We start from the raw sequence: 26,940 nt of genomic DNA on the forward strand, positions 1-26,940 counted from the left end.
ACTGCTACGTCACTTCCGCTGTGACGCGGCCCGTGCGGATAAACAGCGCCCGAGTCCTGAGAGTGCGCACGCGGCAGTGCGGGGCGTGGTTTCCAGGACAAAATCCCGGGGCTGGCTTTGTCTCCGTCAAATTCCATTGTCCCGGTGGCGGAGCCGTGGGAACCTGGCGGTGGGCGAGGGGCGAGGGAGTCCGAAGAGGTGCGTGGATAAGCTCCGTATGTGTATATTTATGTACATAAAATACAATAAACGGTTGGCAGGGATTTTCTCTGGGCGGTAGAATTCTATGTGATTTTTATTTTCTTTCTTAGATTTCCCACAATAAACATTTTCATAGAAAAGAAATAAGAACAGCTAGCACTTAGAGGATGATTACTGTGTGCCAAGTCCTGCTAAGTTCTTTTACGTGTATTAACTAATTTAATTCTCACAGCAACCCTCGCAGAAGTAAAATTACTATCGCCATTTTACAGATGAGAACACTGAGGCACAGGGGTTGCAAGGCCACGGAGACAGTTAATAACAGAGCCAAGATAATAAGCTAGGCAGTGGTTCCAGGGTGGTTAGGAAAATAGGCCTCAGACTTACCAGAAACTTTTTCTCTCATTGCTGCTTGTGGATATACTGCTCTGAAATGCAGGTTGTGATTACTTCCTCTAGACAACTTTCCCTAAACATCGCCTCCTATGTGAAGCCCATCCTTCGTAGACATTTGATCCTTCCACATCAGCACTTCTACTTGCAAGAGTTGTACCACGAAGTATGTTCAGTTGTCTTTTTTTAACCATTTAAAATGCTCCACTCAGTGGCATTAATTACATCAACAGTGTTGTGCAACCATCACTACTGTAGTTTTCCAAAACTTTTTCATGGGCTCAAACAGAAACTGTACCCATTAAGCAATAACTCCCCATTCTCTCTCTCCGCGGTTCTTGGCAACCTCTCCTCTACTTACTGTCTCTATGAATTTGCCTATTCTAGATATTTCATGGATGTTGCAATATACAATAAATATATGTCTTTTGGTGTCTGGCTTATTTCACTTAGCAAAAGGCTTTCAAGGTTCATCCATGGGGAAGCATGTGTCAGAACTTCATTATGGCTGAATAATGTTTCCTTGTAGGTCTATACCACATTTTGTTTTTTCGTTTTTCTGTTGATGGACATTTGGGTTGTTTCCACCTTTTGGCTATTGTGAATACTGCTGAAATGAACACTGACATACAGTGACATACAACAAAATATTTCAAGGATATATCTGAGTCCCTCTTTTCAATTCCTTTGGGTATATACCTAAAAGTGAAATTGCTGAGAAAGATGAAAATTCTATGTTTAACTTTTTGAGGAATCACCAAACTGTTTCCACAGTGACTGCACCATTTTACATTCCCCCTAGTAAGATATAAAGGTTCCTGTTTCTCCACATCCTTGCCAACACTTACTATTTCCCTTTTTAAATTTTTTTATTATGGCCTCAATCTCTTTTAATGGTGGTTGTGATGGTGACAAGTTTCATACACCGGTTTCACACACAGAGTCTTGTAAATGAAGAACATCTACTGTCACTTTATTGAGTGTTATGTCCTAGATCGGTGATTTTCAACCTTTTTCATCTCATGGCACACTTAAACTAATCACTAAAATTCTGCATCACACCAAAAAACATATTTTTCCTGATCTGACAAAAAAAGTATAATTTTGATTTATTTACAAAAAAATAAGAGTAATTACCTACCCTTTTTGCTCCAAAGTGACTTTTAAAAATATATATATTTTTAAAATATATTTTTATTGATTTCAGAGAGAGGAAGGGAGAGGGAGAGAGAGAGAGAGAAACATCAATTATGAGAGAGTCATTGATCAGCTGCCTCCTGCACACCCCTTACTGGGGATCGAGCCCAAAACCCGGGCATGTGCCCTGACTGGGAATTGAACCACGATCCCCTGGATCATAGGTTGATGTTCAACCACTGAGCCAGCCGGGCAAAATGAAAAATTAGGTGCCTATACTTGTATATAAGAATTTCTGGTACCAAGAATTAACCCATGTGATGCAACCTTATGTGATGTGACCAATAAGATGCAACTCTATTATATGACCTATATATTTATGGTTCAAGATATGACATTCACACCAGACAGCTATTAATTGTGTTGACTGTTGTCATTTTAAAAAAATATTTTTATTGCCCTGGTGGGTATGGCTCAGTGCTTAGAGCATTGGCATGCACATTGAAGGGTTGTGAGTTCAATTCCTGATAAAGGGCACAGACCTGCGTTGCAGGTTCAGTCCCCAGCCCTGTCAGGGTGTGTGCAGGAGGCAACCAATCAATGTGTCTCACATCCATGTTTCTCTCTCTCCCCCTTACTCCCTCCCTTCCACTCAATCTAAAAATCAATGGAAAAAATACACTTCCCTGAGGATTAACAAAAAATAAATAAAATACATACATATATATATACACATTATATACATATATAAATCTTTTAATTGATTTTTTAGTGAGAGAGTAAGGGAGGGAGAGGGAGAGAGAAACTTAGATGTGAGAGTGAAACATCAATCGGCTGCCTACAGCACGCCCCCTACCAGGGATTGAGCCTGTAATCTGGGCATGTGCCCTGACCAGGAATCGAACTGGCAACCTTTTGGTGTGCAGGACCATGCCCACCCAATTGAGCCACACCAGCCAGGGCTGTTGTCATTTTTTTCATTTGAAAATCCTAGGGAAAGGAGGTCTGTACCCCTGGCTAGTCAGGTATTGCATGTTTTAAAAATTCTCGTGGCACACTGGTTGAAAATCACTGTCCTAGACCAATTATTTCTTTACCTATAGATCCTAAAGCAAGGTATAACTGTCATAAATACAAAACTCTCTCATAAGCATGTAAACACAAATTTTGTGATACAATTACAGGGACCTCATCAGCCTTCTGAAGTCCACCCAATCATCCCAAGTGAAATCCCTTATTCCAGACAGTGGACAGCAGAGGCTTGATCTGACTCACCTTCAGTCCACTACTCGTCACCTCTGAGGCTAACAGCTAGTTCAAGTCACTATTCTCTCAACTAGGCATCTGCACTACCCACTGATCTCCCTGATTCTACTCTTGCCTCCCTACAATCTATTCTCCACTCAACAGAGAGATCTTTGAAAAACCCAAATCATATTGCCTTGGTTTCCTACTTAAACACTGCAGTGCACTTAGAATGAAGTCCTGACTCCTTTGTGTGGGCAACATGGTCTAACCCCTCCTTACTCCTACAGCTTCTGCTGCTGCTCTCTCTTGTTTCCTACACTCCAGCCATGCTGGCCTTCTTCCTGTTACACAAGCCAATGTCCCTCTCACCTTAAGACCTTTGCACTGACTTCCCTCTGCCTAGAATGCTGTTTTCTCCACTCAATTCATGTCTGGCTCTTGCCCATCCCCAGGTTTCAGCTCAGATGGCACCTCTTTGGAGAGTACTTCTCTGACCAGCTTGTAAACCAGCAGTGCCCATCCTACAATCAATCTCTATCCCATGCCTTTTTATTTCCTTATAGCATTTAGGAAGGAGCATTATATTCTTTAAGATCATTGTATTTATTTATTTGGTGAACTTTTTTATAGTCTATCTTACTGGATGTGAGCTCCATCCAGGATGAGGGCCTTATCTATTTTGTTCACTGCTGTATCCCTAGTGCTTAGTACAGTGCTTGGCACGAAGTAGGCATTCAGAAAATGATGAATAAACGATTGAATGTCTTTATGTGTTTTTGATCATTTTCAGATGTATATCAAGTCTGTATGTCAGTGTTTGCTCAACTCAAATAGACCTTATGTCAACTCTGGCTCCCTCCATCCTTACCTGAGCTCTGCAGGGCAGAAACCATGTCCAACTCATCCAGGACCTTGGAGTGGTACTGCAAGTACACTACCTTTAGTGAAGGAGAAGCATTTTGTTTTGTTTTTTTATTCCAGGGCTTTTATTTATTTATTTATTTTTTAAATTTATCTTTATTGTTGAAAGTATTACAGATGTCTCCCCCCCCCATTGGTCCCCTCTCCTGCTCATCTGCCCCACGCCCCTGGACCAGTGTTTTAAATTTCCAATCCATTGCAGACTGGTACTTTTGTTAAAATACAATAAAATGTGGCAATGTTATTTTGCTAGAAAACTTTCTGAAAGCTTATACTAATTTTCTGTACTTATATTGTACTGAGCAGGTAATAAGCAGTTTATAAATGGGCACTAGTTGCAGTCCACATATAGTTAAAAGGGTCTTATCCATCAGGGTTATAAGGAATTAGTGATTCTTACCATCTTTTTATGATTTCCTTCTTTCCATTTAAATCCTTGATCCATTATGGCATTTTCCCAGGTATAAGATATGAAGTATGGATTTAACTTTGCTTTGTTTATTCCATAGAGGCTACATAACTCTCTCAAACCATTTATTGAATGAAATCCGTCTTATTTTCACCAATTTGAAATGCCACCTTTATTGAATACCAAATAAAGTATTTAGTATTTTGTGGTTTTGTCTATTTGGGAATTTCTCTTGTCTTCTACTGATTTGTGGAATTGGGCACTAGTACCTAACAATTTTAATTAGTAAGATTTTATAGTATGTTTACTACTTGTTTAGGCATTTTCAGAAATATTTTCTTGTTAACTTTTTCATAAGAATTTTAGACATGGTTCATCTAATTCCAAAACAAAATCCTGTTTGTGTTTTTATTGGGGTCTCATCAAATGTCTATCTTAATGATTCAGTCTTGCTAGGCAAGAACATAACTTATGTTTCTATTCAAGTCTTTTTCTGTGTCCTTCTGTAGAATTAAAAATTTTTCTTCACATAAATTGTGCATCATTACTATAAAGTTTATTCCTAGGAGTTATTATTTATTTATTTTAATCCTCACCCTAGGATATATATTTTTTCCCCATTGCTTTTCAGAGAGAGAAACATCGATTGGTTGCCTCCCACATGTGCCCCAACTGGGGCTTGGAATTGAGCCCACAACTGAGGTACGTGCTCTTAGCCAAAATCGAACCCAGGACTCTTCAGTCTTCGGGCCAACGCTTTAACCGCTGAACCAAACTGGCTATGGCTATTCCTAGGAATTTTTTTAATTGCCTTCTAAATGGGGGTCTTCCATTATATCTTTTTTTATTCATTATATCTTCTGTTGTCACCGTAAGATTCTGAAACAGCCTTAGGGGAGCAGTCTGCCACAAATAATCTTGACTAGCAGGTAGTTCTCAACTTTGTTTTCTCTTGCAACACATAGTATAGGTGACCTTGACATGCACCAATCAATCCGACAGGTGTTCCTTGTTTTTTAGGGACTCCAGCAAAGATAAGAGAGGCTATGATTCATCAACAGTTAATGGAAATTTGTGTGTACCAGGCACTGTATTAGGGGCCACAGACACCATAGTGACTAAGATAGCTTGAGTGCCTGCCCTCATGGAAGTTGATCACATAGTCCTAGCAAAACAGAGCAAGCTCAGCAAATAATTGAATAATTAAAAGGTTGCAAAGTTGTGTTAAGGGCTATGAGAGTGGAACAGAAATAATTTGTCAGGTGTTAACATCCACTAATGACCACACCCAGGGCTTTAATTACCTCCAAATGATACTCACATGTTTTGTCTCCAGCCCTTCCTTTCCTCTGAGTTCCAAGCCTGCAATTTCCACTCCCCCATCAGGAGGTAGAGTCTAATTCCCCTACCATTGGATCTGGACAGGCTTGTGTCTTGCTTGTAGCCAGTAAACTACAGTTGACAAGGCTCTATGGGACATCCAAGACTAAGTCACATAAGGCAATGCAGTGAGGTTCTGCCCTGCTCTTTGGGATACTCACTCTCGAAATCTTCAACTGCCATTCTACTGCAGCTTAAGTATTGTTTGACTATTCTGAATAACAACTAGAGGGCCCTGAAGCTGCCATGCTGTGAGGAAGCTCAAAGTAGCCCATGCAGAGACCACATAGATAGGCCCAAAGGCACCCAGTCAGTGCCCAGGTGCTCTATCCCCCAGTGGTCCAGCTCCCTATCAGAGACGCTAAGTTGGAAGAACCTAGCCAAACTCTTTCTGAATTCCTGACCCACATCTGTGACAGATAATTAAATTATTGCCGTTCTTTTAAGCCACTAAATTTGGGAGTGACTTGCTTTTTAGCAATAGTAACCAGAGCCTTGGCCACATGCTGTCCTGCCACAGGGTTTTGTACATGCTTTCCACCCTACTTGGACTACTTATAACACTTCCCACATGACTTTTGCCTGGTTACCACCTTCATTTTCTTTAAATCTTTGCTACAGCTACAATGCTTCAGGATGCTAATAAAGGATCCCATAATACCATGTACCTTTTCTTCCTCTATCACATTTACATTTGGAGATTCTTCGTCTTTCTGATGAGTTTTCAGCTCCATAGACCAGCCTTCGGTCCATGCAGTTACACAGTAGGCCAGGCATTGCACGCTTAAATGTCAACACAAACAGGAAAGTAACATAAACGAGATATGTGGGCGTTTGGGGACTGTGGTAAAATGAAAAGAATATGTCTATCTTCAGGGAGCAGCTGTGACTCACAGGCTCTGTGCAGCTAAATTTGCCTCATTTTAATTTAATTTTATTTCATTTTTTAAATATCTTTTTTCCAATCTTGATTTCAATATCTTGATTTCCAAGAGGAAGGGAGAGGGAGAGAGAGAGAAACATCAATGATGAGAGAGTCATTGATCGGCTGCCTGCTGCACTCCCCCAACTGGGGATCAACTCCACAACCCAGGCATGTGTCCTGACCGGGAATCAAACAGCGATCTCCTGGATCATAGATCGATGCTTAACCGCTGAGCTACACTGGCTGGGCCAAATCTGCCTCATTTTTAAAGAGATGATACAAACCCAGATTATTATGTAAGTGTTAGAGTGATAGCAACTAATTAAGACTAGAAACACAGAAGAAAGAAAAAGAGAGAAAAGAAAAACAACACTATGAAGATTTAATAGTGTTTGTTCTTGAAAACGACTCTGAACTTTCATTTTGTATAACCAAGGAATAGTAAGTAGTTAGAGGTATAGGTTAGCCATGGGGCTGGCTGGGGTTCAGGAGTGGGTCACTTAGATTTGTTTTTCTCTATTTGTATCTAGAGACTGTCAGTCATATTCTCTTCCAAGGGCATGAAGGCTTCTTGACTCTTGCCAAGTAATAAAAGAAGTATTTCTTTTTCTTTAGGAAGAAGAGGGAAGAAACTATGACTATTAAGTAAGTTACGCTAAATTCTGCGTGTTCCTCCCCAGAATATAAATTATATGTATTTGTAACAAGGAATGGGAACATGCAAAGCTCATTAAAAGACCTGTGAGAAGTTGATTTTTATCTAAAAATTATACTTCTTATTATTTATTGTATCTATTAAAAGTAGGAAAAGAAATGAGCTATCAGCCATGAAAAGACATGGAGGAAGCTTAAATGCGTAAAGTGAAAGAAGCCAACCTGAAAAGAGTATACTGGCCCATTCCAACTATGTATATGACATTTTGGAAAAGGCAAAACTATGGAGACAGTCAGTGGTTGGGGGGAGGGAGGGGAACAGAGTGCTATAAGGATGCCTGACCTCTGGAATGACAGGTCATCAGTCACTAACAGGAGCAGATAGTAGCCTGGGTTGCTCAGAGCATCACATATCACAACACTAAGGAGAGACCTATCTCTCTGCAGACGGAGAAGAAGAGACAGAAGAGTATCAAGCTCAAGTAATTCTTGATATCTGGGTAAGATAGAAATGGTTGTTCTAATCGTTTAAGGAAGAAACAGAGGTACAACTGTACTGAGGTCCAAGTCATAGAATAAAAGCCAAAGTCTGGATTTGAAAAAAAAAAAAATTGAGTGATCTCCCCTTCAATGTATGGAATAAGGGAAGTTAAGTTTCCAAAGTTAAGATTGGAAGTCAAAGGTCCATCGCCTGAGTCCTCATGGGTAAAAATGGGTCAGAACACCACCTCTAACTTTACACCTTTGAAGAGACTGTGTGATTGTGCAGGGACCCCAGCCTTGGGTTTAGGGAAACACCTTCATGTCTGCTCCTTTACTTAGGTGAGCTATGGAATTAGATGGCTTGAAAGAAAGAAAAATAATTCGCCTTCAAGCAGATGGCTGGACGATATCTGAATGTTGTTTAGTGCTGTCGTGGATGGGCACTCAAGGACAGTTAAAGTCCTTTGACTGTTACTGGTGTCTTGAGATTCAGTTTCTTTTAAATTTACAAGAGTTCCCGTCCATGGGAAGGAGTCCTCTGTGGCTAGGGCAAGGTCCCAAAGCATTGTTTGGACAGGCCCCTTCAGTCACAGCACCGCATATTATGAATTTATAAAGAAAGATTGAACAATAGCTGGGTTAAGAGAGAGGCAGAAAATAAACTTAATATTTTTATTTTTTTTAATATGTTTTTTATTGATTTCAGAGAGAGGAAGGGAGAGGGGGAGAGAGAAACATCATTGCTGAGAGGGAGTCCTTGTGGGCTGCCTCCTGCACGCCCCCTACTGGGGATCTAGCCTGCAACCCGGGCATGTGCCCTGACCTGAAATTGAACTTTGACCTCCTAGTTCCCAGTCTATAATGAGCCACACTGGCCGGGCGAAAATAAACTTTTTAAATAGTGGGGAAGCAGGTGAGAGGAGGCCTGGGCATTTGCGGTTCCTTCACTCAGTTTCCTGAATCTCTCACAATGCTGCGTTATTCTTTGCTGTGTGATTCTAGAGGTCTAAGATTTCCCTCCCTCAAACCCCCTGTCATATAAAATGGCTGCTAAAATACACTTAGTTTATTTAGAACTGGGTGAGAGAAATAGTAATCTGGTACTTCTTCCCTTTTACTATAAAAGATACTGATTTTATTTTTGTGTTTTACCCCCACTTAGAACGTAAGCTCCCTGAGGGCAGGAATTTTTGTCTTTCTCTTTACCACCACACTGCTCTTTGCACACAGCAGGCGATTAATAAACACTTAAGGAGGAATTGAAGGAAGGAGAAAAAGGAGGAACGGGGTGGGGGCCGCGGGTAAGGCGGAGAAGAAAACCGGAAGAAGGAACGTGGGTGAGGGAAAAAAAAGGCCCAGCCCCACTTCTCGAGAGCCGCCCAGACCCATCTCCCATCGAACTACAACTCCCAGCAGATCCCAGCGCCCAAGGCGGGACTATGAGGCTCAAGCGGGACCAGGCCCCAGCCCGCTAGGCTCCCGGCGTGCCTTGCGAGCGCAGGAGCTGCCGCCGCGCCCGCTGGAACTTGTGGTCCGAACTGCGGGCAGGAGCTGCGGGCGGGCATAGGCCCCTCCCCCGTCACTTCCTGCGGGGCTGCGGGCGCCGGAGCGGCTTCTTAGCGTTTGCGCCCGCGGCGGCCGCGTCTGGTTCGGCTCCCCCTTCCTCTGACCCACGGCCCGCTGGCGCCCGCCTCCTCCCTGGCCACTCCGCCTATTCCCTGCCGCCGTCCCTTCCTTCTCTCCCTTCTTCCTTCCTTCCTTCTCCTTGCCGCCGCCGCCGCCGCCCAGGACCGCCGGTCGGAGGACGAGCTGCCGGCAGCAGCCAGGTGAGGCGGCCGGGCAGGGCCTGACGGGGCCCGCGCGGGCGCTGCGGCCGCGGGGAGGTGAGCGGCGGGTGGGGGTGCCTAGGCCTCGGCGGGACTGCGCGTCCAGACTCCTTCCCCGGGCCTCCCTCAGCCCGCGGGGCCTTCCCGGAGGAGGAGGATCCTCCTGCGCCCCCCACGTCGGGGCGCACTGCGGCCTGGACCCTGGTCGCTCCCAGTTCCTCTGCCCCTTGTTGTGGCCAGAAACAGGTGCCACGCCGCCTTTCCTCATTCCTCCTCGCGCGCGGCAACGCCGAAGCTATTCTCAGGGCGGGGGCGCAGGGTCGCGGCTTCAAGCCCTTGAGGGCCGGAGCATCTAAATTGCCCCAGCAGGGTCTGTAGCATAGTAGTTAGGAACACCGCCCAGGTGTCCGACGCGGGTATTAATCCCAGCTGTGCCCTTTTAGGCAAGTCGTTTAAACTCTGTGTCTTGGTTGGGGGCTAATGCCGTCCCTGCCTCTTAAGGCTGTTAAGGTTCAGTGAATTGGGGCGTGTAAAGCGCTTATCAGAGTGCCAGACCCACAGCGTGTCCCAATAAACCGTCTGCATAATTTATTAGCGTGATATTAAGCTATAACTTAGTGGGTAGAGTGGACAGAAGTTGACCTACCTCCTCTTTTGGTTTCCTTAGGGGCAGAAATGTTCAGCTTGCCCACTTCCAGTGCCGGTTTATTATTTGGAGGGGTTAATGTCTGAAAGGGGTGGGAGTGTGCGTTCAATTGGGACACTCTGTAAGCAGGCAGTCTGTAAAAGATGCTGTTATTTCCGTCTCGGCTGAGCCAACTGCAAGATTTTCACCAGGTCCCTGTTTTCCTGCCATCATCCGGCTTCTTGTTGTCATTCCATTCCTGGGAAAGTTGCTGGCAGAAGCTTTGAGTGTTCAGCAAACCTTTTTGGAGCTCCTGCTGTGTGTCAGGCTCTGGAGGCGGGTGTACGAAGCTGGAAAACGTCTGTCCTTTCTTGCACTACATCTCTAACTTCTAACTTTTTTTTCGCTGCAGCTGTGCTTTCATTCCCTCGTCCTTGTTGGCCGACTTTCCTTTTAAGCCCTTGCCCCACCTCCGTGTCGCAGTATTGCTTATGTGGAAGTTTTCTCCTGTTCCGGCGAAGATGTGTACTTCAGACTGTTCTGCCCCTGTTCTCTGGCTGTGGGGACGTTTTTAAGGTCACTCTTCCCTTCTGCTTGTAGCTTTAATTGTTTAGAGGGTGATGGAAATAGGGTTAAACAAGATTTTTTGGTTGATTTTGGTCTTTCAAGAATCGGTGTGCTTGCCAAATGTAAATGACATTGCTGCTTGTTGAAGTAAAAACTAAAAATACAGTTGGATTGTAGAGGGAGCAGTTTCAGTCATCCTGGTAACAGGTGGGATTTATAAAACAGCAACTCTTAAGAAATACTGAGTTTCTTTTAATTCCATACTTAGTTGTTTAGGTGTACCCTTCATTAAGGAAATGACTCACAGAGGTTCAGATTTACAAAAGACTAAGAAGTGTGTGTTTGTTCAATTCAGTGATCCTCCTGTACATTGTATTATTTTAAGTGGATTTCCTACTGAACCTTACACTGTTTTGATTTACACCCATCTCTCATTAACACACATGATGCAAAGTGACCTCTCTGTTTTCGACATTTTCTTAGAATTTTCCGACACAGTCTTACCATCATTTCTAGTTTAAAATCTTGGTTTGGATGACTCTGAAAACACCCAAGCAAACAACTATACAAGCAACAGAAGACATAGCATGTCTTCTGCCATAATTGAAAATTATAATGTTTGGGAAGTAATGTTTTAATATTGCATTGGATAACCTCATTTTTAAAAAATATCTTTTTGTTATGGAAAACATACAAAGTCAATAGTATAGAGAATCTCCATGTATTGGTCACTCAGCTTTGATAATTGTTAACTCAAAGCCGGTCAGTCTTGTTACGTGTAGCACCCCCTCCCCCAAACTGGGTTATTTTGAATCAAATCCTAGACATATAATTTTACTAGATTGCCCCATACTCTTACTCTGTCACAAAATTTACTTTTAGTACAATCACAGTTCTCATTTTGTTTGTTGGGCAGCAGGAAAAAAAAATGAGTAGCCAAATTAGCTCTTGATTCAGTGCTTACCCCCTTCAAAGTTATATCCAAAATACTTCCTTGCTTCTTTGTGTACAAAAGCAGCAATTCTTAAGCTATTAGTGATTATAATTGAAAAGCAATCGGAAATACAGATATCCCTAATCCTGTTTTGGTGGAGAGACCTACTTGTTAAACCACTTTTAATGGAGAATAGCTTTGTGTCAAAGTTAAACAACAGTTAATAATTCATAATAACTTTCAGAGTTTCTTTACAAGTCCTTATGTAAATATGCTGCTATCACCTTAGGTTAAGAATTAAGCAAAGGATATTTGATTTCAAAACTCTGTTGTAGAATTATTTTCCAGTACCCCACTTCCCCATCTGTTGTATTTACAAACAAATTAAGTTTGAATTCATAGCATAGATGTTCATGTTTTTCTTGTCTAAAAAGAAATCTCCTAGAGTGGAAGTTGACAGGAATATTGTTTGTCATTATAATTTAATTTTCACATTTCTGGTCATGAACACCAGCTTTTAGATCAGTAACATTGTCATTTCAGTTGTGTAGGTTTATTTTTGAGCTTGATCAGGCATGGTGAAAATATGTTATGTTTCAGTTATTACAACCTGAGAGATGGGGAGAGATATGCATACCTCTTAAAATTAGGGGGGAAAATCCAATTTGGTGTCTAAGAAAGGACACAAAATGTACTTTATTTTTAGAAATGTTTAGTGCTTCCTAGTAGGCTTAAAGTACAACTTTTATGCTTTTGGAATTGTCACCTTAAATACTGTACAATTTGTTCAGACTAAATTGTTGTCTCTTAAAATTCAGCCAGAAAGCTCATTTATATACAGATTATCTTAAGTTTAAAAATGAGTATGACTCATAGAATTCCTTCCCCTCCTCCAATTCTGAAGTCCAACCATTAACGTTATTCTGGGTATAATCATTAAACATGGGACTATCCTGTGCTGCTTCATCCAGAATCTCTTCCCCATAAAACAATGAAGAAGTATTTAATGTAGAGGCACAGAGTGGATCTCAGCTTGCAGGGCAACTTTCTATGATGCCCTTTTACTGGATGGAGTGAGAGTGAAATTTACCAGTATAAAGATGAAAGTTTCATGAAAAAAGGTATCTTTTTGTGGGATGTCATGGGGCCTTGTTTTTATGAACCTCCAAACTGGATCATCTTATTTCAAATCCAATTTAGTGAAACAGAATTGCTCAATTTGGGGAAATGTAAACTCCTCCCCTCAAATGAGAGCTTTTGGCCTTGCTCTCTTTCTCTCAGAATGGGATTTTGGAGCAGTCAGAAGTTTTTAGAGAATTTTATGACAGATTTTATTCTACACTAGACCTAAGACAGGTGGTTTTAAATTAACTTGTGGTGAGCCCTGATGATGTGGCTCAGTGGTTGATTGTCAACCCATGCACCAGGAGGTTGCTGGTTCGATTCCAGGGTTTAGGGCTTGATCCCCAGTGGGGGGCCTGCAGGAGACAGCCAATTGATGTTGATGCTTCTCTCTCCCTGATGTTTCTATCTCTGTCTCCCTTCCTCTCTCTCTAAAATCAATTAAAAATATATATATTAAATTAACTTGTGGCGATGGAGACCTTTGTGGTTAATATGCCTCCACTGCAATTTTCTACTTGAGCTTTTCCTTAAATAAAACTATCAAAATTAAGACTATATAGCGTTTATGCTATCCTGAAAAATGTAATTTATAAGTTAAGAGACTGAACTATGAGTAGACGTGGTTGCTGTGGTTATTTTTACTGAATATTTCATTATGAAAAATTTCAAATATATTACAGAGTTTAAAGAATTTTAATGTCACCTCTATACCTGTCACCTACCCTCTGCCATTAACATTTTATTACCCTTGCATTATCACGTCTTTTCTGTTGCTCTGTCTCTTTTAATTCATTAATCCATTTTATTTTTGATGCATTTCAAAGTAAATTGCAGTTATCAGCACATTAAAGACTTCAGCATGCATGTCTACCACAATTAGTTTTAAGTTGAAACAACTCTATAAGGCATTCTTAGATCTTTAAAAGATTTGATTTGTTTCCAATTTTGCTTTGACTCCAGAACTCTCTGCTTTTTTTTTTTTGAATGTTGCTAATTTTTTTTTTTTTAAGAGAAGAAGGGGGAGAGAGAGAGAGAAATTGATGAGAGAGAAACATCAACATCAATCTGCTACCTTCTGCATGCCCCCACTGGGGATCCAGCCTACAACCCAGGCATGTCCTCTGACCAGGAATTGAACCATGACCACTTGGTTCCTGGGTCAACTCTCAACCACTGAGACACACCTGGCCAGGCCAGAACTCTCTGCTTTTTAAAGGAAATTGTCTAATGAACTTTTTGCACCAAGATGTGCTTATCGGTAAATCAAGTATTACAAACCTTGAATAATGTTGGCCAAATCCTATGTTCTCACCTACTAAGGAGAAAATAGGATTATAATATATAGCTGTGTTGATTTTAAATGTCACCAGATGGATGGTTTGGATATCTCTTCTGCCCACAACTTAGTGCTCTGAACTAAAAAACCTTACCAAAGGAAATTATTTTTTAAAAAATAGTAAAATTGGATATATTCCTAGAAGTGGGATCACTGGGTCAAAAGGCAGCTCCATTTCTAATTTTTTGAGGAACCTCCATACTGTTTTCCATAGTGGTTGCACCAGTCTGCATTCCCACCAGCAGTGTACTAGGGCTCCACTGTCTCCACATCCTCGCCAGCAGGAGTCATTTGTTGATTTGTTGATGTCCTGAAACACTAATCAGAAAGAATATATGCACCCCTATGTTCATAGTGCAATTTACAATAGCTAAGATCTGGAAACAGCCCAAGTGCCCATCAGTAGATGAGTGGATAAAAAAGCCGTGGGACATATACACCATGGAATACTACGCAGCTGTAAAGAAGGAGGATCTCGTACCCTTTGGGATAGTATGGATGGACCTGGAGAAAATTATGCTAAGTGAAATAGGCCAGGCAGAGAAAGACAAACATCACATGATCTCGCTTATATGTGGAATCTAAAGAACTTAATAGACTGATGAACAGAATAGATTCAGTGACATGGATGCATAGATCAGACTGAGGAATGTCAGAGGGATGGAGGAGGGTGGGTGGGTGGCGGGGGAGAGAGTAACCAAAGAATTTATATGCATATATGCACAACCCAAGGGCACAGACAGTGGTGGGAGAGGGACTGGGGAGGGGGGTGGGATGGGATGGAATGGGTCACTGGGGAGAAAAAGGGACATCTGTAATATTTTAAACAAAAATAAAATTAAAAAAATAGTAAAATTGAGAAATTATTGCAAATAGCTTAATTTTTGTTTTTTAAATATATATTGATTTCAGAGAGAGGGGGAGAGAGAGAGAGAGAAACATCAATGATGAGAGCCGTCATTGATTGGCTGCCTCCTGCACGCCCCCTACTGGGGATCGAGCCTGAAGCCCAGGCATGTGCCCTGACCGGGAATCGAACCGAACCGTGATCTCCTGGATCCTAGGTGGATGCTCAACCGCTGAACCACGCCCAGCCGGGCTAGCTTAATTTATTTTAAAAATATTTACATTCCCATAGTAGTAAATAAGGTTGATATAAAAGTGATTTATGTCACCAGAAAAGTGGAGGTAGAAGCAAATTCTCTGCAGGCTTTATTATGTTGTTGTTATTTTTTTACTCCTAAGCCAAGGATATTTTTTCCATTGTTTTTCAGAGTGGAAGGTGTGGGAGAGAGAGAGAAACATTTATGTGAGAGAGACATGTTGATTGGTTGCCTCTCACACTCGCCCCAACCGAGGCTAGGAGTCAAGCCTGCAACCAAGGTAGTACGTGCCCTTGGCTGGAATCAAACCCAGGACCCTTCAGTCCGCAGGCCAATGGTCTAACCACCGAGGCAAACCGGCTAGCGCTTAATTATGTTTTCCAGAATTACACACGTTCATTCATTTGTTAAAGGAGTATTTTCAGGGTGCTCCCCCAGAATATATTTAATGAAAGCAAAGGTAGGGAAATCTTTCCAAGAAAGTATTTGCTTTCAATTAAAAATTAATCTTCTGAATATTACATCTGTGGCTCATCTGCTTCTGTTTAATATGGAATCTGATTTGGGAGAGAAATGTGATGATGACTTTGTGAGTTTATAGCAGTAATGGAAGGAAGCAAAACAGGCCATTTTATAAAATATGCAGAGGTCATAATTGTCCTAGAGGTGTGTTTTTTTGTCATGTATACCAGACTACAAACTCTTAAGAAAATCTATTTAAGTGCCCTTGGGTCTTTTCCTTAAACCAGATTGTCTCCCTCTTTGATGTAGCTTTTAGAACTGGTTGCCCAGTGAGTAGGTTGATTTTAGTCAGCATGTTCTCTCTTCCCATTTAATGTGTTATTTTACAAGTGGTGTGTACCTGTAAGTTTATATAGATGTACATGCAACTAAGCACAGGATTGGTGAATTTGCTGGATAATAATATTTGCTACTATTTATTGAGTGATTTCTTACCACGTGCCAGGTTAGGATTACCGGGTGAAGGTTATTTGGATGCAGGAAAGGAATCTGAAAGGTCAGATTGAATTTATCTAATATAAAAGCTGCTGTTCATTGAGCTCTTCGTTTGTGCCAAGGGTTGAAGCAGACTATGTTGTGTTTCTTTTTCTTTTTTTTTAATTGAATTTATTGAGGTGACATTGGTTAATAAAATTATATAGGTTATTTTGTTTGTTTTTAATTAAGGTTATGCTGTATTTCTGATACTTGCAAATGTCTTTGCAGAGAAAGGGTCATGATAGCTGAGGATACTGAGGTCTGTCTAGGAGGACAGATAACTGGGGCTGGGTCCTGAACTCTTTCCACTGAACCATACTTTAATCTCTAAATATGTTCAGGTGCTTTTTGCTTAGGATAATTTATTTCCCCACTCACCCACCCACACACCCACCACAGCTAGGAAGGATTTTGTTCACTAGGACTTTAGAACAACTTGGGGGAAAAAAAGTGTGGTTTAGTAATGTTCAGTTTTTAAAATGAAACATATTTGTCATTCCCTTGAAATAGTTTGAAGATTTACAGTTTATTTTTGTTTGTTGTGATAAAGTGCTGCAGTCAAATTAAACTATAACTTTTAAGCTGATTCAAAGGTTTGGGGGAGTACTTAGAAGTAAATGGGGAGGAGGATGTTTCAGTAACCTTTGTGTTAAAGGAGGTTTTCCTGTAAATTACTGCTATAATCCTTTATGAAGTTTGTTAAAAATGATTTATTAACTATACACAAGGTTGTTGCTAAGAAAATTTATTTCTTTAGAATTATAATATTCTGCTTAATTGGAAGTGAATTAATTGGAAGTTAACTTTATAGGGTTAGGAAGTTGTTGCTCTCTTTGCTTCCCAGCCATTTCTTTTCTTTCTGATGAATGTTTCAGGATTCTTAGGATACATTCCTAGGAGTGGAATCACTGGGTCAAATGGCAGCTCCATTTCTAATTTTTTGAGGAACCTCCATACTGTTTTCCATAGTGGTTGCACCAGTCTGCATTCCCACCAGCAGTGTACCAGGGTTCCCCTTTCTCCACACCCTCGCCAGTACATGTCGTTTGTTGATTTGTTGATGGCAGCCATTCTGACAGGTGTGAAGTGATACCTCATTGTGGTTTTAATTTGCATCTCTCTGATGATTAGCGCCGTTGAGCATTTTCTCATGTGTCTCTTGGCCATCTGTATGTCCTCTTTGGAGAAGTGTCTATTTAAGTCCTTTGCCCATTTCTTAATTGAGTTGTTTGTCTTTCTCTTGCTGAGTACTATGAGTTCTTTGTACACTTTGGAAATTAGCCCCTTATCAAATACATCCTTGGCAAATATATTTTTCCAGACCGTGGGGTTCCTTTGTATTTTGAGGCTGTTTTCTTTTGCTTTGCAGAAGCTTTTTAGTTTGATGTAGTCCCATATATTTATTTTTCCTTTTGTTTCTCTTGCCCTAGGAAATGTATCAGTGAAAAGTCCACTACGTGGGATGTCTGTGACTTTACTGCCTATGTTTTCTTCCAGGATTTTTATGGTTTCGTGACTTACATTTATCCCCAGCCATTTCTAACATCCATTTCCTAGCTAATGGTGTGAGGAATATTTAGTGTAATATTCTGTTTGGTATTGAACTGCGTCCTGAACAGTTTCTTTTTTAATTTCTTTGAATCGGTGGTCTTCTGAATAAGAAGCCTCTTTGGTTGTCCACCCAGGTAGTAGTAATTTCTTATGGTTAGCCTTAAAAGGTTAGATCAATGAAATGAAATCTGCCTTTGGATTGGGGTTTTAGTGAGGTGGTGTATGAGTTTCCATTCTGTGTTTAACCTTAACTCAGGCCACTATGTAGTCTGTAATGACATAGGTGTGTCTCATTAATCATGAAAAGGTGGAAATGTGTCTTTTCTGGGGATGAAGTGAGCAGATACTACTACTTAAATTGTTACTCTAATGGCTCTCCTCAGGCATGAGCTTTATGATCTAGTCAGTCTGATTCACGTTTTTGCTTTTTTTTTTTTATATATATATATATATATATCTTTATTGATTTCAGGGAGAGAGAGAGAGAAATATCAATGATTACAGAGTCATTGATCGGCTGCAGCCCGCAACCCCGGGCATGTGCCCTGACCGGGAATCGAACCCCGATCTCCTGGATCCTAGGTCGATGCTCAACCTCTGAGCCATGCCTGGCTGTGCGACGTTTTTGCTTTTTTGAAGTTCATGCTTTCTATAGATTAAAATGAACTGAGGCATGTATTTTTTACCTTTGCAGATTCCACTCTGATAGAAATAAGGTCATTGTCTGTTAGTGCCATTGTGATTTTGTACGAAATGGTGGCAGTCCTTTCCTCTGTCAGAAAGAAAGATAATTTATATGTAATAATTCATCTGATTATGCTTGGATGCTTATGTTCTTTGTTGCATAATTTAACCAACCTGCTCATTAAGGCTCCATGACCCTTTATCTAGATGACAGTCAAATATAGTGAGGTAAATACGTTTCCTTCTGGTTTGTAGAAGAGTGAACCTTTACAGTCTGGAACATTTAGAGTATGGCTACTTCTAGGTACTAATTTCCCTGTTAACTGAGAATTTATCAATTTAAGTGCCAAACATTAAAAAAGAATAAAGTAAAAACTCTTTTTGGAAGGATGAGTTTTAACTTTGCTATAGTTTTTCTTTTTAAAATAGTGTCTTTTGAATGTGATTTATTAATATCCTTTTATAATATCAGTTACTGTATACCCTAAGAAAGTGATGTTCAACAGCTAACTTTGATATGGCATGTCACAGTTTATAAGCATTTGTCTACATTACGAGTTACTCAAGATTCCTATGATTATTTTATTAATCATGAAATTGGTGGAAGTAACCCCATTTAATACATTAAAAGGTTGAAGCCTGCAGGAGTAACTTGGTCAGGGTTTTTCATCTGAGCTCCCAAGTTGTGACCCAAACTTAGATCCCCAGCCAAGAGCTTTCTCCACCTTACCCAAACAGCTGTGTGCTAGCTGGTTTGCCCTTATCCTAAATCAACATTTTGCAGCCAAGAGGTCTTTTATGTTCTCTTGTGTCTTTTTTAGTTATGAGGTGATGTGTATTATAAATGATTTGTTACTGCTAATTAAAATGCCACTGTGAATTATTTATTTAAATTGGTGTTGGGTTCAAGGTTATTCCTATACAAATGTGAAGTCCACGAGGACAGAGGCTGTATCTCATTTGTGTGCTCTTCTCTCCCCAATGTCTGGAATAATGCCTGCAAATAGTAGGTTAATTATTTATTGAATGGATAAAGCAATGAATTTAATTTACTCTCTTGGATTCTAGTATTTTTTTTTTGAGTGGGAAAGAAAAGGGCAATTGGGTTTAACCCACAGTCTTTCTTCTCTACTGCTGATTGGAGTGCTATATACACATATTGGTAATAATCATACGGCTTTGGATTGTCATTTGAAAATGGAGGATTTAAAAAAATATTTACTTATGGAAGTGTGAATGTGTATATGAATCCAGCTATCACTTGTGTTGTGTAAAGATGTTTGAAATCCAAATGGTTGCAGACTGCTATATTTCCCCCCACCCCTCCTTTTCACTTTGCTTTGAGTTGTTGGTCGTTGTTTCTTACTATTTTCGTTATGTCTGACTTTAGCAGCTCCTTTTTTTTTTTAATCTAATTATTTAACTTCTGTTTTGGGCTAAAAACCTCAATAACCAAATCTGCCATACTTGTTCAACAGAGATGGGTTTGAATAGAGGAAAGCCCCATTGGTAAAAGATATGGGCTCTATTAGGTGGGTGGGCTTAGACATCTGTTTGGGCTGCTCAGAGGCCTTTTTCAGTTTCCATTCATGCTAATCTTTTGAATGGGTATTATAGAACAAAGGGTTCTAGATTGGAAAGTTGTTAGTATAGTACACTATTTACAAAAAGAAGACCTTGAGTTGTTAAAATATTGTAGAGCAAATGAGATCACTTGATTTTATTTATAAAATCATTTGGACAATAAAAAGCTGCATTTTATTTATTAAGTCACAGTAGCAGTGAGCAATTGAAATGAGCAAAATTATGTTGTAAAAATGCAAAAAGCATCTCAAGGTAAGGAATTCTATTTGCTACTGACTACTGCCATTTAAAGGGGGGGGCCTCTAGATAAAGCAGATCTGAAAGTTTGAGAATTATTAAACTCATATGTCACTTGAAATCCAGTTCTAAAGAAGGGTTATGATTTGGGTTTACTAGAGGTAATGTGCTTTTTCGTATTTTGTGATTTAAAGTAAGAATATTTATGTGCAAAGTGCCGTTTTGTAAAATTTCATGTCTAAATTGTATTTGCATCAACAAGCACATGGTAAGGGCGGGCATTTGTAAATAATGTATTTAGCCAGTAGTTAAACAGTTTAAAAATCAGGCTTTTGTGATGAGGGAGTATATGATGTCCAGTTCCTTCTTTAAAAAGTAAATCTTAGGTATTCACAGCTCTCTTATCAGAAAGTAATTGAGACTGAAAAGGAATTCCTACTGTCTCCTATGTTCATGTCTCTGCAGTTGTGCCTGTTTTAGACTCTAGAGTGTGTAGCTTCAAGCCAGGGGATCATGTTTTTGGAAACTTCCCTACTTGTAAATTTTAGGTTTCCCCAAAACTTTAGCAATATATATATTCATTTTTCAGAAAAAGATATCCTCTAGTAAATTATTATTTCTTATTTTCCAGGAGTTTTCTAACCACGTAACCTCTCAGACCTGAACCACAACAACATTGTTCCTGGAGCTCCTCTTTTTAAGGTACACATAATTTGGCTGTATAATTTCAGGCCTGTTCATAACTCATAATATTTTTAAATTTTTCAATGATTAGTATGGAAAACGACTTTTACTTCTGGCTATAATATTAGAGAAACAGAAGAGATTTTATACAGTTTGAATTTCTTTTTACTCTTGAGATTTAATTAAAAAGTGATTAAATGCAGGGAAAATCGTTGGCAAGAATGTAAAACCCTCTAGCCAGCACTGCCATATACTTTAAATATAGAGGTGAAAATTCACTGTTGAAGTTGTCATTAACATTACTCGATCAATAAGCATCTTGTTTATAGAAACTTTTGTAGTTTGCCTTTGATTTCTCAGATTGTTTATATTAAACTTGTTTTTCAAACCTGTTTTCTGTCCTGAGATAGGGTTAGGATTCAAGTTTTGTTTACCACTGGCTGCTTTCGGTTATCTAGACCAAGAAAGTTTTATGAGTACTCCTAGGATTTTAGTGTTTTATCTGCAAAATACACCACATGTATTGACATTGCTTTGTGTTTTTTAGCACTTTCCCTCATTTTAGCACTTTTCCTCTAAGAACTGAAAGCACATCATCATATCATATTTCTGAGGTGGCAGTTAGTGGACAAATTAATCCAACTTCCTTTGGAATGAGGAAATTGAAGCATCAGGAAATTAGAGAAGTTGTACAAAGCTCAATGGATGGATTTACATTCATGACATTGAATTTGTATAATGCTTTTCTTTTCAAAGAACTGAATAACTTACCTCGCCTCAGGATTCCTTCAGGGTTTTAGTGCTCTGATTGCTGGGACTGAGGTTTTGTCAAATACCCCATTACCAAGTGATTTAGGAAACTGAGGCACCGGATGTGACTTGCCAAGAGTTGGATGTGTAGTTGCTATCTGAGTTGGGAATAAAACTGAAAGCCACAACTCAGAAACTCGGTCTGATTTAATTTAAAATTGTTGGTTGCTACTCAGCAGCAAGGCTGGTTTCTCAGAAACTGGGTCTTGGCACTGATCTGTTTTGCATGAAGATGATGGTCAGTGCAGTTATGTTTCTAGGTAGATGGCACATGGTTAACACACTACAGTTTCCCTTTTCTGAAAGAAAAAGTTAACTGTTATGTGAACCAAGCCCTTTATTTAAGAATATGTCACAAGGTAATACTGTAGCATTGCCTGGCTGGGCGTGGCTCCGCGACTGAGCATCGACCTAGGATCCAGGAGATCGCGGTTCAATTCCTGGTCAGAGCACAGGCCTGGGTTGCAGGTTCAATTCCCAGTTGGGGGCATGCAGGGGGCAGCCGATCAGTGATCACTCTCTCATCATTGATGTTTCTATCTCTCTTTCTCCCTCTCCCTTTGTCTCTCTGAAATCAATAAAGATACATATTTTTTAAAAGTCTCTAGCATATTATAAATAGATACTCATTTTGGTTGGTTTAAAACATTTTTCTGTGTTTTTATAAGTTTAGATTTTAAAAACACTTCCAGTTTATAAAAATAACGTGTTTGAATTTAGTTATTTTTAAGGATTTCTCTAGGGAAGGGAAGAGGGGAGCATGATAAAATTTCAGAGCTAGAAAAGAAAGTTAAGATTTGCAGCTTGTTAGCCTGCAGAGGTAATTTTTTTTTTTTTCCACTTTAGTAAAAAGTATGGTGTGATGGTTTTTCTAGGATGAACAATTAATAGTGAATTCTTTTTTAGGAAGTATTTCTTTAAATGGACCACCCAATGGTTACATTTGTGTGGAAAGAAAATCTTCCCTTGCCCAGTTGGCATTGGGCCAACTGTGAGACGGGCCACATTCAGTCACTTATATTGGATGCAGAGGTCTTGAATAGCCTGGGTTATTTCCAGGCATTATTTTTGGCTGATTTTATTGTTTTATATGTGATTGTGTCTTGTCAGGGTTACTTTTCCTGTCTTCCTCTTGAGCACCAAGTGCATGATGGTCTTTTTTCCCTCTCTTTTAAGTAATTTGGTCATATTTCTTTTAAAGAAACCTTTTAGTATTGTGATTTGACATATGGGCCTGCTATTGGACATTATTTGCTTGATGTCTTTTTGGAAATTATTTTGTACATTGATAGTGATTTCCATGTTTCTATAATTGTGGGTGCCTTGTCTACAGGGGTTTGGGTAATTACTGGAATCAATGAATTGCTGTTTCCTAGGGGGCAGGGGATGGTAGGTGCTGATGGCGGGTGAAGTTGGGGAGTGAGTTTACTTGCAGAAAACATACAACCACATTGTAACTAGAAAGATGTGTCAGAAAAGTATCTTGCAAATAACTGTTAGATCGAAAGGTATTTTAGGTGTATTTCAAGGTTATTGTAGGAAAAGTGATTTCTTCCTTAACTTTTTCCGTGGTGTTGACAAAGTTTCTCTGAGAATGGCGCCTCTCAAAAATTAAAGAGAACAGATGGATGGATTTACAATTGGTTGCTTAAAAATCTCTTCTGTCTTTGAGGAAAACTTTAACAAATTGATTCTGTCACTGAAGAATGTATATTCTGCCATATGAGTTTACATGTAGTAGATTCTTAATAAATTTCTGTTGAATATTGAATGAATATATCCTAAAGTTGCTGTTGATACTGCAAGTGCTTTATCATGGCAAGGAACTGGAGTACTTTGTGTCTGTGTCCCCATACTACACAAGATTTAATAAAGGACTTTGATGGGGAGATATTTAGTGAAATGTATGTGGCTATCTTAAAATCTTGTCTAGAATTGGGATGACTTTTTTTTTTTTTTTTTTTTTTTTTTAACACATCTTGTTTGGAGACATCACTTACTGGAATGGCAAATGATGTGTTGATTATACAAAAGTACAGATATGTCGTTATAAGTCATGAGTTAATTCAGTTAAAAATTAGGTATTAAAAATGATGTTTTTCTATATTTGTTGAAGTAGTTATGTCATACTACAGTGATTTAATAATGTTAGTTGAGAGTGAATAAGACTAAACGTTATTGCAGATAGTTCTATAAACTATTTCTAGAAGGGTCTGCCTTGTGTATTAAACAAATCATCATGTCATTCAGACTGTACTAAGCATGGCCTAGTCTTGGTAGATTCACTGCTTAGTGAAGAATATGCATTTTGTGTCTGATCACTTTTTAGCACATCATGTATAATTTTTAAAAATGCTATTGTAGAGTTTATGTGCCCATATTCTTCTTCCCACAACCCATTAAAAAGTACTTGGCACTTGTAAAATGGAAGCTGCCAGCCAAGGTGAGACTGCTTTTATGAGATTTTTTGTGTCACCAAGCCAAAGTAAGGACCCAGGAAGGTTTGGGCAGAGGAAAGGCCTGGGGAGGGGAGGCTTGGAATTAGGAGTCTTTTGAAAAGAGTTACCTGTAATTCTGGTTTATCACCCCTCTTTGTGGTTATGGTGCTGATATGTGCTTCATAAGTTTTGGATTTGAGAATAAGATGAACGTGTTTTCCTGAGTTGGTGTCTAAAACTCTTCAAATAGGAAAAGACCAAGGCTCTCATCTGTGCTGGAGACAGGAGGCAGGGAAATGGCAGCACAACATAGGCTTAACAGTCAAAGGTGGTTTCAGTGCTGGGAAAAACTGAGGAGTCTTTGTGTTTCAAACTTTTCAACCTAATTTTACTGTATGTAAAACACTGTTCTTCTATAAGAAGACTCTAACAAAGTATTTTAATCTCTCTCGAGTCCCTAATTTATCTAGTAGAAAACAATCCTTAAAAATGGGTTAAAAAGAAAAAACAAGATTTCAGTTAAGGATTTAATCTTCAGGACAGAGTACTGTTCAGCACTAGGTTCTAAATTTATACAGAAGTAATATCCAAAATTCCATGATTCTCCTGAAGGCTGCTGTGAGCTATATAAAGGGTAGTAGTCAAAAGCTTTATTTGTTCTTTGAATTATGTGGGTAAACAATATGTTTCCTCCCATTTATAACTATGATAGTTGCCTGGCTTCTCTTTGGGAGAGGAGCATCTGTTTGGGTAAAATATTAGCATCTAGTTTTTTAGAGCCTTTGAGATGAAGAGGGGATTTTCTTTTTCTGTGTAAGAAAATATATAAGCTGCGTGTTACATTAGTAAGGTTTTATTTTGTGGGTTAGTGTATGTGTACTTGAAACAACATCCTTGCCCCCTCTACCCACTAGATACCAGTAGGTCCCTGCGTCCTCCAGTTGTTACAACCAAATAATGTCTCCAGATATTGTCACGTGTCTTTAGGGAACAAACTTACCCCCTCGTTAGAACCACTGCTTTAGATTCTCTTTTCAAGCCTAAAGACACATAAAAGTGTTAAATTAGCAAATGACTAAAAATTTACTAGCAAATGAGTACTGTTTGTTGGATTTTAGTATCGGTCATGTTGTTGGAAATTAAAATTTGTAAAGTGCACAGCCTTATTAGGAGAGTTTAAAATTTTTTTATTATGTTTTGAACTACTTGTTTCAACCAGTTGTTATAAAGACATAACTTCAGGTGAACTTGAGGTTAACATTTTTGTGACAGTCTTATTTAAAAGCCTGTTTGTTCCCTTTCTCAACTCCTAGAAAACCTATATATTTTTGTCTGTGATGAAAATGCTGGCAGTGGGCCTGCTGTAGACAGCATTAGCCAGAAAAGATCCCTTTGGGCCCCTCCCTTTCTAAATTTCATTCATTCATTCATTCATGAGTCTCAGACTCTCAGAGCTGCCCAGAGCAGAGTTGGGTTGCTGCTTCTGGGGAATGGGTAGACCCTGAAGCAAACACTTGCTTTTGGCTACTTTTTGGCCTGTGACCTGTGGGTGGTGTCCTGAAGTTGTGAGTATACTATAAATGACTTTTTTTTTTTTTTGTAGAAAAATGCCCTCAATACAGAGTTTAGAAAGAGAGGTAGAGGAAGGAGGTGAATAGAGAGGGAGGAAGAAGATCGAGAGAGAAACATTGTATTTTGGCAGCTGAAGGAAATAAAAACAATGGAACCAAGGTCATAGCTGGCTTTAAATGGTTCTGGACTTGTTTCTTGACACTGGCAGCTTGTCTGCTAACATCATTATCTAGATCCTCAGTGGAACTATTTCGTTCTGATTCCAAAAGTAAACAAGGAACAACAGCAATATTGTGCAATTTTGTTGAGTAGGGTAATGTCAATGCCTCTATGATCCAAAGTCATATTTCAGCTGAGATTTTGGGTTTGGTTTGGTTGAGTTGTGCAGTCTTTTTTGCTCTCAGCAAGAGAGAATGTGCCAGGACTCCTCAAGTAACTTAATTGTTCTGGTCATTCATCTCTTTCTAGAGGTCCAGCTTTCATTAAAAATCATTTTTTGAGACTTTAAAAAAAATTAAAGTGATGAACAATTACTCTGTAATAAAACTTCTCAATTGTTTGTTTGTTGGTTTCTGCTTTAGTTGGATTTTTCTGTTCTTTGTGCTACTGGTTATTTTTTGAGTACTTTTGCCTTCAGTATTTTCAGCTTTTTGGATGATGGTCATGAAAATAAGCAGAACTGTCCTAATTTTTGACTTGTGGAGAAATCAAAATGTATTTAGAAAGAATGCCTTTGGAGCTTACAAGATACAGTAAACAATCTCTTCTGCTTCCCTAGGCTCTACCCCACCAGCCACCGCATTAAAATCGCCAGTCTGAAATCTGTTCTCTCTTCTTCCTCTTCTCCATTTTTGCTTTTAGTTGTATAAATCTGTAGACTATTCTTTGCTATTCAGATTTCTTAGAATCAAGCACTGATGTGGATGTAACAGTTTTCTTTGGGGTCCATAACTGAGACTATCTCAAAACAAACGTCTTAGGAAAACAAATTAATCTTTTATCATCATAAAAAGAAACAGCAGAAGTGAGAAATTCTTCTCTTTCTTCAGTCAACTTAAAGGAAAGCTTTAAAAATGTCAATCTGAGTACGTGGCCCTTAAATGGAAGTGGTGTT

At 39.5% G+C, this 26,940-nt stretch overlaps 1 protein-coding gene across 15 annotated transcripts in view; it reads left to right on the forward strand.

Annotated features, from left to right (window-relative positions):
- Positions 1-9,235: 9,235 nt before the first annotated feature.
- Positions 9,236-26,940, forward strand: part of STAU1 (staufen double-stranded RNA binding protein 1) — a 51,208-nt gene continuing 33,503 nt past the window's right edge. For 3 of the 15 annotated variants that reach the window (XM_081148704.1, XM_081148710.1, XM_081148711.1), the window contains exons 1-2: positions 9,342-9,577; positions 20,954-21,024. The gene's annotated coding sequence lies outside the window, so the exon portion shown is untranslated. Of the gene's footprint in view, positions 9,578-10,614; positions 10,779-20,953; positions 21,025-26,940 lie in introns of those variants that run through there. The other 12 variants (XM_081148709.1, XM_081148698.1, XM_081148699.1 and 9 more) reach the window with 9 other exon arrangements.

The sequence above is a fragment of the Miniopterus schreibersii genome (assembly GCF_964146895.1).
Source record: "Miniopterus schreibersii genome assembly, chromosome: 10".
NCBI lineage: Eukaryota > Metazoa > Chordata > Mammalia > Chiroptera > Miniopteridae > Miniopterus > Miniopterus schreibersii.